Genomic DNA, 13,826 nt, shown 5'->3' on the forward strand with positions numbered 1-13,826 from the left:
ACACACACCCACTATATACATTATGGTGTAAATATATTATGGTTACATTTTCAAGTCCAAATCCATCATCTGGGCCTCCCCATGCAGAAACCTTCTGTGTCAAAGCGAGCTCCCCCACTCCCTGCTGAGCAGTATCTGACTCCTGAGGTCCTGAGCATGGCCCCAAAAGCTCAGACCCCGCCAGCCTCTTCGAACTTCACAGCTTGAGCTCATCTCTGATGGAGTTTATACCTCCCAGATGCAGCCAACTGAAACAGCAGACATCTATCAGAACTGATCCTTAGGAGAAGGCATGGTTAGCTGGAAAGAAGGTGACATCCAGCTTGAAATATCTGTTTTAGTGAGGATGTTAGCCATTCCCTTGCTGTCTTACTTTTTTTTTGGTAAAAATAAGACCAGCTCCATCTCTTTCCCCAGAAGCATGTCTCAAAAATAGTCCCTGTTGTCAATCTGGGTTTCATGGTGAAGAGGATGGATGGAGCCATCCAGAGATGCAGCAGCAGATCCCACATCCCATGACCATGCTCCATCCAATAGTCATTCTCCTGTCTTGATATATTCTGATGAAGGAAGCTGGGAAAACATCTTTATAAAGAGGACATTCTGCTGATGAGGAAGACAGAGAGGCATCTGGCTTAGTAAGGCAAGGGAAATACTATAGAAATTATGTGAGAGCTTTCTTTTTCCCCTTGAAAGACATAATCCCTAATGTTATAAACTGTGGTTTGGCTCCCACGTCAATTTTGCCCAGTGATTACTGCAGAGTGAGTCTTGATTCAGACCAGTTTAACTGGAACCACAACTCAGCTGAAGGTGTTTGGAAATTATTTTCAACCTTCAACACTCCGGAGACCTGGCTGGGAATGTAGCAAATAGATCAAGGAAATTAAAAGGAACATTGGGGTCACTACTAGAGGTCAGGCGAGAAAAGAAGAGTTGACCCTGATTAATCAGAAACATGATGCTGTTGAGAAGAGAAAATATTTTGGGGTTTAGACTCCTGGCAAACAACAGCAAAATACCAACAACTGCCATTGGCTGGATTTTTTCCTACCAACCAAACCAGAGGAAATTCCTGAACTGACAATGAACAGGAACAATGAGTGAGTCAGTACCCTCCACGCCAGAAATTCTCTGGATTTCCTAGCCAGACTGATGTCTTTGGAAGGTCACAGTGATACAGAGATACATTTCTGTAAAACTTGGGGGCTGAAGAGAAGCCAAGCCAAGATGCAGATAAAGAATGCAGAAATATCCCAGCTACCCAAAAAATGTCGTATCTTTGGAGAGAGGGAAGATACACTTTCTCACTCATTCTTTCCTAAATTATTTGCTCATTTATAGATTTATGTCGCTATAGTTTTATAGGAAAGGTGCTCAGATGCTGTCTCTGATGTTGACCCTGTAAACCACCTAAAAAGAGTTGTGGGAGGATGATGCTAAGAAATCCTGACTATTAGTACTTATAACCTGTGTAGTCTGATTCCAAGAGGCTTGTTTTGTTTTGTTTTGTTTTGCTTTGTTCTGTTTTGTTTCTCCAGTTTGTATGGGGTCCTGGCAATATCTGACACCAAAGACATGTAAAAGCCAGAGGTAACATTGATATTGCTTTTTTCAAAAGTGCTTATGCCTTGGTGTGCCACGTGCTGGGTTTATTCATGTTTACCTCTAATACTCATCAACTTGTGGATACAGGGTTGAGGCTTAGGGCTATTCTCAAGATCAAATCAACTACAATAAAATATAAAAATAAATCTAATCAGTATAGCTGGCAGCAGGGTCCAAAATTCAGCCTGATAGCAGCTTGTGTTGAGTTTGGGCAGACCACTTGACTTGCTGCATCTAGGGATGGCACAGACACATGGTGACATAGTGAGATCAGCTCATTAAGTTCTCCATAAATGATGGAAACCCAGGAACGGAGGCAGAAGTGGGCAGCCAGAGGAGAACGTGATCTTGAAATCCTAATGGGAGTCTGTCTTCTGTGCCAAAAATTGTTATTTTTACCATATGTTACTCATCTGTTTACTTGCTATTAATTTAAATAGAAAACTGTGAACATTATCTATGGGATTTTTTATTCCCCTGGTAACTGTAAAGGCCCTAAAATCCCACTTCCCAGTTCTGATCTCACACTGTTAGTACCACTACTAAACTCACACACATGATAGATAAAGAATCTGAAGACATCCAGGCGCACAGAACAGATACACAACATGATATTATTACTGGCATGCTATGAATTTCATTACTTTCAGCAAGCATCAATGGAGAAGTGACCTCCTTGCAATGCGAACACAACCAGAAACCACAGCCTCCAGGCCCTTTTTCAAACTGAAATTTCCTAATCTCACACTACTGTACCAAACACACAAATATGCAACAATGGATGGAAAGAAAATAAGACTTCTCCGTATGAGCGTTGGATTAGAAAGGAATGGCTGGAAAACCTAAATTGTAGTACAAGAACTTTCCAGCTCGGGGATCTGATGACACTGGAGCTGAGCTGTGGTTTAAAGTACCACCAGACTGGATAACCTTGCGCTGAAACAGCTTCATCCGCATTATCTCTGTGTTATTTTTCTCTGCCATAATCAGAGCAGCTACTGTTATTGTTAGATAAAGATGAAAAGCTAATCTGGGAAAAACAAGGTGTTTTTATTATTATTATTTGTTTATATCTACAATTTCAAAGGGTACAGTGGGAGCAGAAGATATCCTCTGGAACATGCTGTCAGGAACTGCAAGTTGATACAGATGTATTGATTTAATCAGCCTGTATGACACCATTTATTTATGCAAAACATCTGTGACAAAAATGTGGTACTTTGAAGGCACAGTGACATGTGCCTGGTCGTGTCTTGCATATGAAAATGTGTGATAAGAGCATCCACGTAGCTTGGAGAGGTTGATTTCAGGGTATTTGCTTTATGTATCACCTATATTCCTGTTACACAAGTAGCTCAAAACCCAGGCAACCTGTTAGATTGTTTTCAAGAACTGCAGTGAATTTTAGATTTGAATTCAAAATTGCATTCCAGCACACTACATTGAAATGGGCAAAGAAACTAGAATGTACTGAATTTTAAAAAGAGGCAAAAATAAAGAGAGAGATATATAAAAGACATAAAGAGGTTTATAACACATTAGAAGGAAAACTTGTCTGCAAATTTAAGAGACTGCATGACTGGATATGGGATTGTCGTCTCTTAAACAACAGTATGAGAAAATATTCGGAGTTCATGCATACACCAGCAAAAGTTTACATGGTAAATCGGTAGCTTGAGTGCTTCCAGAATACTAGTACATATGAATGTGTTGAAACTATTGTTTCTGTTGTATTGTTAATGCTACTGGGAAGCTTTTTGTGGTAAAGCAATAGAGTTATTGCCAGCTACATTATTACAGTCTCAGTCTAACATCTGCAATTACTATGGAGTAAACGGTTTGCATCCCATATGAAATATAAAAAAAAATGAGGAACAGATTTCACTATTATTCTCTCTCTCTGTGAATTCTGTGACATTTTTTACTGTTTAATCGTGCCTGGGCAGTTTAAAAGTCTGGGAGAAAAGGCAGCCAAAGCACTCATTTGCAATCAGTGATGGCTAAACATGAAATAAAAATTAAATAAATAAAAAAATAAGTAAATAATTTTAAAAAATGGTGGTTCAGAAAAATGTCAGAATTCAGGTGATGATCAGAAATCTGTGGAAACTCCCTCTAGAAATCAGATTGAAACACAGTGAAAGGAGGCCCTCATACTCTGTTTTCTGAAAAGGTCCTGGTCTGAAGATGAAACCCAATTTTTTAAATGCCTTTATGAGATTCCCCTTCTCTGTCTTGTTCAGCCCAAGGTGCTGGTTCTCCCTTTCCATGCAGGTCACAGTTGGGCACTCTTGGGTCTCTCTCTTCCATGATCAAGCACCCAACCCTACAGTCACCCACTTGTAACAGCACCAGCCATCACCCCACTTCCTACATGTTCCTTCTCACACCCTATTCCTCAGAGCTGGGAGGAGATCCTACCACACATATCCATCCAACTAGCTTATTTCCTTTCTTCAAAGCTCTCCTTTAACATTTTATTCTGCCACAGCGCCTGCAAAGAACAATAAAATCCATAAAAAGCTGGGCTTCCTGGAGTGAGGAAATAATTTTGGCAATATTTCTGACCAATACCAACTTGTCTCTTCCTCTGTGCAAGCCACCTTTGAAGGAAGGCCTTCGATGTGGTTGCCCCAAAAGCAAAGGGCACTAAATAGGGCAAAATTTCATCCTCTGCCCTATTTTAGGTGCCTTTAGGATGGGCTCTGTTGCATAAAGTGTCCAAGATACTGGACTTCGTGATGGAGACCTCATCCTTGCTGGGGTGGTTTGGGCCATTCAGTGAGAGATACGGTGCTTGCACTGACTTCTTCTGGCACAGCATGGCCTTGAGGCAAGGTTTAATTTGTGGGAAATCTTTAGCCAGCTAGGATGGATTCCAGCCTTTAAAAAATATATGAGAAAACTGCTTTTATGGACCTGCCAGGATGTGCATTTCTTGTGTGTTAAGATCACAACCTCAGACAGGCCTTAGACAGCAAGACCTTGATGCAATGCAGTAAGCCCCGATTCCATACTGGGTATTTCTAATGCCAAAAGCTACTCCAGCAGTAGCCAGTGCAGGCCTTAGTATGCCCAGGATTTCCAAAACGCTTTCACATCTTCCAAGCACTATGCAAACAGGAGCTAATTAAACTTTAATTAATGTCTTGACAGGTAAAAGGTTTTTCATTTTGCTTTTAGCTAACGCTCATTCATTGCTGGTGGAAATCACCTAAGACCCCAACTAAAACACTCTCAAGGTAAACAGACTGTGATTTGCTGCATACATTTAGCTAAGAGCTGAGTGAACACCTTTTCTGTAAATGTATTTACTTATGCTTTTTTTAAAAAAAAATTTCCTTGTTTTTTCCCTGCACAAAGATAAATAAATAGCAAGCTGGAATTAAATGACAGAATATATGTAAAACAGAGGGGAAAGGTTAAATACCAGAGTGAAATTGGGCATTAAAACAAAAGTCCATTCTCAGGGTGTAAACAAAGTTTCCAGTCCTTTCATCAAAAGTGTTTACAGCTTATATTTGTAATATGAGTCAAAGTGGATAATGTAGCACACAGCATGGGTCTGCGCACAAATATGTTCCTGTTTGTGATTTTAAAAATCATAACATCCTTTGAAATATGAAAATCCTGAGTCTTGATACAACCCATATTATTGAACTGATGCCAGTCACCTATATGTATCTGATTTGCTTGCAGCAACCCAGGGATTGGATAAAGACCTGTTTTAAGAGCATAGACTTGGTAAGGTGGTAATGAAATGATACAAACTGTGCAGTGATTCAAAAAGATGCTGAGTTTTTCTTCCTTCCCTGCTTAAGCTTCAATGGAAATGCTCAGTCTTCATGTTCTTTAGAAAATCAGGTTGTTTAAGACCACAAATATTATTTTCAGAAGCAAACAATGATACAGAAATTCAAGGCTCTCAACAAAAAAACCTTGATCGTGCTGACTTTAGCAATAATAGGTCTTGATGCTTTGAGGATATCCAAGATCTCATCTACCCATCTGCATTTTTCTTTTTTATCTAACATCTCAGTGCTAAGAAGCTTCTTCCACTTGTTCAAGGCCCTAATCAAATCATAGTGCAACAGATTTATTGAAAGCCTCTCCTTCAATCTGCTGTACAGTCCATGTCGGAAAAGAAAACCCCATGGACACCCCAATTAGATGGTCTTACTCCCTTCAAGAAACACAGCACACCATGGTCCACGCTGTAGTGTATAAGTTCTTACTCTCTGACTCTTGTAATGGAAGTGGTTTTGTGGCAGGAACATGGGCCCCAGTGCCAGGTAGGAAGCCCATGTTACGTTGCCTTCTGTCAGTTCTAAACAGTTTCCAGTAATAGAGCAAGGCCATATGGTCATCTGCACATACCCCAGTACATATAGACTCCACCTTTGGTTTGGGTGTACCACAAAGACAACATGGGAATTGGTGCCTGAATTTGGGCACCTCACTGAGAATTCTGGTCAAAAACCACTTCAAGAAAACTGGACCTGGACCAGCTTGTCCTGCATCACCTGATGTTTGTGCTGGGAATGTAAATGATGCTTATTCTCTCTTGTGTTCTCCCAACTACGGCACGTCGGTGGTGGGTTCTGGCAGGGTTTGCTGAGAAATATTTTGAAACCCTAGAAGGAGGGAGGATGCAGGCATAAGCTCTCAGAAACCCATGTTCATTTGTGACTGAGAGCTTTTTGGATGCACTAGCTACATTTTTAACAACGAGACCATTGGCAGAACTTTCTAAAATCATTGGTCTCCTGCACCAGAAAAGAGAGAGCCAAACCCTTTCCATTGAGTTTGCTGTCGACTGTTCTTGTTTCTTGCGTTGCTACAGGAAGCACTAGAAACCAATATCTTTAGTAACTAGGATCCAAGCAGCTTTCTTACATCTCGTTGATGTTTTGTTCAGACCAATTTATATAAAAAGTTTTGCAAATTCTGATCAAGTTTACCATTAGGAACAATTCCTGTTATTCAACATTTTCCTTTGTTTAATTTAATCTGATTTATCCTAAATTTCTTCTCATGCCAGCGAAACAATTTCTTTTCTTTCCTGGTGGTTTAGAGACCTCATAAACATGCAGACAGTTATCATGTAATCTCTTAGTCATAATTTGGGCAATTGACACGTATTTAGGTCTTTTTCATCTTTTCTCATAAGCCAGTCCCGTTTGGCTCTTCATCATTTTGTTCCCCCCTTTTTTGTTTTTTTTTTCCCCCCTCTGAGCTTTCTCTGCATTGTTGATATCTTGCTGAGGTTCCCTGGATGGAACAGCATTCAAGAAATTAGACAATCACCATTACCACACTTTGGAAAACTGTTCTCTCTCTGGTCAATTAAGCTTCATCTCTCTTTATGGAGTCTCCATAAGTGACAAGTTTTCTGCTGCCATATCATACAGCCAGCAGAGATCAAATGTGCTGCTCCATTGGTGGTCACATACCCTTACATGCCTTTAGGCTCTTTCTGCAGGAGATTACTTACTCTGAGTTGAGGGCTTCTCAGAAGTTCAGCTCCAGTGTTTTTCAGAAGTGTTTCCCCTTCATCTGCAAACACAATGAGCATTTTGTTTGCTGTGTCTTCCAGCTTACTAATGAAAAAATTAGATAAAGTTAGGCATAATTCCTAAAACCTGCTTCACTGCCTCAAACTTGACTTCTTAAAATTCACCTTAGTTTACAGCATCTCAGCCAATGCAGAGACCACAGACATGTACTTATATCCAAGCCAGATTGAGTCAATCTTTCAAATAAGATTTTATGAGACTATCAAATGCTTCACTAAAATATGGATATATTTGCCCAGAACCCAATGTAGCTATTTTAAACTTCCTGGCCAGGCAATTAAATTTGGAGTAGCTGGTCACAAGAATGTCAATACCTCTTACGGTGGTCTTCTGCTAGTTCAGAGCCAAAAGCAATGTTTTTAAACCAACTTTCCTCCCTGCTAAAAGGCTCTGAGCCCCAACTGCTGTATCAGCACATCAAAGTTGTTTAAAGTGGTAGAAAATTTGGGCACAACTCCTTGACTGGACAGATCCAACCATTGTTCCTGTGATATTCAAATGGAAAACCAAGGTGAGCCTAGACACCACATCAACCTTGTTAGTGTCCTGCTGTGCATTAGCTAAATCACCTTGTCTCTTGATACTACAGGTACGTGGTGTCAAGACTGGCATAGGATATTGATGTCCACCTGTGCGGACATGCCCTCCTAGCACATTTGGGCTGCTCTGAAGTCATCTTAGCCCATTGCAAAGGAAACTCAGAACTGGGAAAAGAGCAGTCCAAGACCTGAGGGCACTACACATTGTCTTATCATCACTTGATTTAACAGTTAACATTATTATTAGATTTAAGAGAGAACATAAGGAACACATTTGTCTGGAATCACTTACCACTTGGAAGTCTAGGCTCACAAGAAGATATGAACAGCTTCAGCAGGTCAGACTGGAAGTCCATACCAAATAACCTCATATCTGCAACTGTAGTGAGAGCCTAGCAAACAGTACAAATGTATTAATACGTCAAGTCTATAGCAATACTTCTCCCAAAATACTTGCCCAACCTACAGTAGTTTCTGGCTCAGGCACTTTCTGAACCAGAAGTGGCATCTTTCTGTTTTATACAAAACTCAGATGGATTTTTAAAACCTACGATGGATTTCTCTTTCATGAATGTATCCAGTAAATTTTTAGCACTCCTGTGGCAAAGAGCTCCAAAAGAAGACTAAGCATGGTGTCAAGAAGGATCACTCCTTCTCAGTTTAAACTGTCAGCTACCAGCTTGATTTCATGCTTCTGAGTTTTTGTCTTAGAAGAAAAAGCAGCAAACAGCTGCTTGCTATTTTTTCCTTGTCACTCATATTTCCTGAGAGCTCCATCATATCTTCTCAGTTATATCTTTTCTGGCTGAAGAAACCTGGTCCACTTGATCGTTCTCACACTGAAGACATTCAAAGTCTTTAACTATCTTTGGTGGCCTTCTCCAAGTCTGTTCCAGTTTGACTACTTTCTTTGGGAGCTGGAAGACTTGAGGTATTTCGAGTGAAGATGCACCAAATATTTACAAAATAACACAACATATATATATATTTATATATGCATATATACAGATATTCTTCATGTCTTTCTTAGTAATATTTAACATTCATTTTGCTTACAGAGAGCTGCAGATAAAAAGCATTTCACAATATGATCAGTTTTATAAGATTCTGTATTATACCTCTAACCCTCCTCAATTATTAGAGTTAGTTTAGAGCATAACAGAGTTAGATTTAGTGTAGAAGATTTTCAGGACCTTCCTCCCCTATGTACATCACTTGAGATTTATCTGTCCTGAATTTTACCTGATTATTTTATCACTCAGCCATATACTTCCAAATGTATTTGTGGCATCTCATCACAGTCAGCCTTCATCTTTAGCCCATGAATAATTTAGTACTATCATAATTGTATTCTCATCAGTCTGTCTTCATTCTCATAGTATAACTTCTTTTCAATTTTTCCTAGGACTGATGCTAGACCTCAGTCTATCTGTCAAGTGGAGTGACCCAGGCAGATCTATAGCCTTAGTGACTGCTGAAATGCCTTGGAAAGCATCTTTCCCTGCTAGGATGAGTGATGTGGGAAGAAAAATAGAAAGAAATTTCCTCTTATTCCTGGAAATAAATTACAATTGTTCTTTAAGTCTGCAGACGTCTGGCTATTACATCATCTGAGGCTCTGGTGTTTCTACTAACAATCACTAACAAAGGAGATGCATTTCCTTCAAGGAATTTCACCCTTTACACATCTGATATTAATTCTTGTTGGGCCAAAACAAGAATAGGAATAAGTGACTTTTTCAATTTATGTTTACTTTTTCCCAGGCCACAAAACATCCATTGACTACAAAACTTAAATTTACTGCATAACAAATGCCCGCTTTCATAATAAGTTAATAAAGCTGTTTCACAACACGAGAAGCTACAGATGCCAACCTAAGAAAAAAAAAATACAAGCAACATGCAGTTTTAATCAGATTTTTTATTAAATATTTATCACAGTATCTGAGAACTGAAGAAATTTGGTTCTCCTCAGTCATTCTGAGAAGCTGAAGTCAGCAAAGGAAGGCAAGATGCCTTCTGGGGGTTATAGATCTCACTTTCAGATTGCAAGTCGATTGCTTGCTCCTGTTTCCCCATCCCTGAGACAGGGAGAATGTTTCTTTGCTCACTTACATGGGAGAAAGTGCTAATTTAGGAAGTGGGGTGGAAAACGCTGAGACCTGGGTTAACAGTAGCTCAGCCCAAGCTCAGTGGTTATAAATAAAATGAGTCAGGAGCAGATGCCTGGCACTGAGGTGGCAGGGCTTGCAGCCCCATGGCATCCGAGCCACTGGGATGGTCCCTGGGATCCATGCTCACCCCACCCTGCGCATCGGTCACAGCAAATTTTCCCGACAGGCAGAAAACATGGCTGAGCAAATATGCACATTGGGCCAGAAAGGGGAATAAAACACGATGTTGATTATTATCTAAATATTACCCTCTTTGAAGTGAGCAGGTCTGTGTTTGGGGAGGATCGGATACTCTTTTCTCACAGTTTGAGGCACATCATGAGTTATTTGGTGTTCTTGCTGTTGTGAAGATTATTTCACTACAGCCTATTGCAAAGGGCTAAGTAAGGTGAAGGGCAGGGGAAGGCGTGAGGATACAGACACCCTACGGTGCCCGGCTGAAAAATGCCTACGTTATAGCACAACACAGCCATCAGTCATCTTCTAGTGCAACTGCTGGTGGGGAAGACAAGGGGACAGGCTGACTTTAGTGTCCTCTTCTTCACTGCCCCAGGCCAAGAAGCACCAAGAGGTGTTCCAGCAAGCAGCAAAGGATTACAGGTGGGATAACTGTCCAGGGAAAATTTCTGCAGTGCACCATACCTCATTGTTCCTTTATTGAGTTTGAGAAGCTGATATTTGAGCTTTATTCTTTCCTGGGAAGGCTCTGTTCTTTCTCTTTCTCCATATTCTCCATCGGGCAAACAGTAGGATAAAAATGTCAGCAAAACTGGGCTTGCACACATGAAGAATCTGGTCAATGTTGTACTAAGTCCTTGCCACACATGCATAATGTCCTGTATTTAAAGGATGTATTTGGAAATAAGCCTGCTTTTTTCTACTGTTATTCAATTTCTCTCTTTATTTCCCAAGCATCTGTTATGGGAAAAAGTCAGTGAGCGTCAGTGTCATTCAGGATCAGGCCAGGACAAGTAGGGCTCTCCTACGTCAGTGCTTTTCAGGGTTTTACCACATTTGGATGCAGCGTGGAGTCAGAGATCTGTGATGAATCGTCCTTCTGCATCTTCTTCTTGTGCCACTGAGATATAAAACAGAAAGCATCAGCTTGCAATAAACTCACAGATGTGTTAAGTAACACACAATGAAGGTTCTTTCAACAAACTGCCAAAAGGAGAAGACTACAGTGGGAGTAGGAAAGGGCAGGCTGCCTCTCTGCCAAATTCAGCAGGCTGTATTTTACAGCTGGTCCCCAATCCATTAGAACCTCATTTATCTGCTTCATCTCCATCCCCTGCCCTATGCTAAGGGACATGTAAGGATAAGGAGATTCAGCCTCTCCAGGGATGCTGGAGCTGCAAGAACAATGCCAGTGTCAAGGAAAGTTTCTGAGAGTATAAGGATTTTGGCAGGTACTGTAACTAAAAGGAGGGAAAGTTTCAGATCATGCAGGGACCATTTTCTTAACCAGAAATAAATTAGATATTTGGCATTTTCTGAGTTGCCACCCTCTAGAAAGAACAATATATGACTGGCTGTGTGAGGATCAAGTGTGATGGATAAAGGGAAGAAAAAGGACACATCTATGGCTTCAAGCCTGCAGGATGCATTTCCATGCCATGCTGAATACTTGGGCTGGTATGCCCTCAGCAGAGCTACTGAAAGATATGCTTTTTTATGGCCAGAGATCATTTTCTTCTGAATATGAAAACCCAGAGACAAAAAGGTCTCTATTTATAAGTGTTGGAGCAGAGAGGTCGCGAACTGCATCCCTGAGCCAGCACAGGTTTCTGTGCTGGGGTGTGAGCTGAGTGGGAAGTCAGTGGTATCGGGGATGCTGTTGGGAATGGTCCACCACACTTTGCCCCTGACACTTCTGGCATCTTCTGCACTCTTTGACACTGGGAGCCTTTGAATCATGCCTGCATAAACCCATAGAAAGCACAGAAATTAAGTAGAATCCAACTTTTCACTTATCCCATACAAGCTTGGCCCTCGACCGTATCTTCAAATGATTTATTGGGGTGACTCGCCTAGATTGAAAAGTTATGGGGCACAGATTGGGCCATCTCCCCTTCACACCAGCAGTAATCAGACCCTCTGCGTACCCCCAGCTGTCCAGGTTGGCAAAAGCCAGAAGTTTTCTGGCCTCATAAATGATGTTTTCTATAGCATATGCAAATAAGTGCACCCACTGATTTTGTTTTGGAGCATTTGAACAGGAGTCATATTTTTAAATCTTTCTGTTTGAAAAATAACCTGAAGGAGGTTCCTTATAGGAGTGAAACTCCATAACAGGAGCCTTCCTCCAATTATTCCTTCATACTGGGACGACAAATGTCTCTAGCTGGGAGCCTTGCCACTTTGCTTCCTTCCATGTAGAAAGAAGGGAAAGGTTGAGAACTGAGGTTGTGAATCCCTGCTGTACTCCTGGAAAGTAATAATATTAATAGCAGCATCAGTAATAGCTCTTAAATCAGGAGGGCTCACTGCAGCTTGCTCCCACGAGGCTTACATGACAGCATTTAACGTTCACAGGAATGACATGTTCCCAGCAAGAACATTCTCATTTGCATTATGGCAGGACATGGAGACCCAAGTCAGATTTGAAGTGTTGAGCAAACCTGATGTGACAACATAGTCCTTGTTTCCATCCCATGTTTAGTCTAAGCTAACCCTTTGCAGACCCTCCTCCCAGCTCCGAATGAAAGCTTTGTGAAAAGATGCATGCAATGTAACAACAAGGAATAAAAAGTATAAAAGCAAGAGAGAAAAGGAGGCAAAAAGCACTTGAACCTCCATTGCCTCCAGAATTGCTGTAAACCCTCAGACTTCTCTGTTTTCTAATAAGCGTAATGAGATTTAAGGCTTCTCTGTTAATTACCAGAATGTGGAACGAACTCTTACGTGAGTAACATCATTGTCTATTTTTGAAAAGTAATAAAATGGAAGTTGAGTTAAAACTTCATTATGTTTTTCTATGCAAACACCATGCCAAAGCACAACGTGTTATTAACACTTGGGTAAGAAATAAGCTGACACATGTTGCATTCGCCACAAAGCCAGCAAGAAGTCCAAAGTACATGGAGGAAGATATCATAATCAGACCAAACTGCACTCTCCAGCTATAGTCTCAACTATTCCATGGGTAATTATTCCTGATTTTGTAAAATGATAAAAATTCGTGCTTTTATGAAAATACAGTCTCCAATTTGTAAGGAGTCCAGTGTTCAGATCCAAATCCCTTTACAACAGATAGAAATGACTCATTAAATTCAACACAGTTTGGATCAGTCTCCTACGTAGGAAACTCTGTAAAACCACGGTGAGATTTTACATATGTACAAGCTATAGAGTTATTCTCTGTGTTTTGTTTGCATAATCATCTAGGAAAAGGCTGAAAACTAAGGAAGCTGATCTGTTCCCAAGAGATGGAAAAATGCAGAGAAAACTGTATTCCAACAGAAAACAATTAATTCTGCTTGTGAGATGAACATTTCAAAACAGAGGACCAACTTCAAGCACTTAATGATTTTAGGAGCACAAATCGCACAAGAGATAACAGGACTTCTATTTTAATTTGGCTAGATACCTTTAAAAATGCTTCTCCTAATTATGAAGCTGTTCCTATAGGTATGAAGTATGCACATTAGGTATATACAGAGGAAGGATAACGTGCTATACTCATTAAAACAACGAGAAAATATGCATTTTAAAGAAACAATTCAATATGTTTTGTGTTCAGCTTGAAGGTTACCTAGCAATTATTTTAACTACAGGAAATTACAAGCAAGATTATTTTTTCTGCTTTTTTTCTTGTAAAATAAAATATGAAATTATGATATATATCTTTTACTGCAAGAAATATTACTTTAAATATAGTAATGTTGTACAAATTACAGGCAACTAGAAGTAGGTTCATAATAAAATAT

This window comes from Nesoenas mayeri, assembly GCF_963082525.1.
Source record: "Nesoenas mayeri genome assembly, chromosome: 12".
In the NCBI taxonomy this organism is placed as follows: domain Eukaryota; kingdom Metazoa; phylum Chordata; class Aves; order Columbiformes; family Columbidae; genus Nesoenas; species Nesoenas mayeri.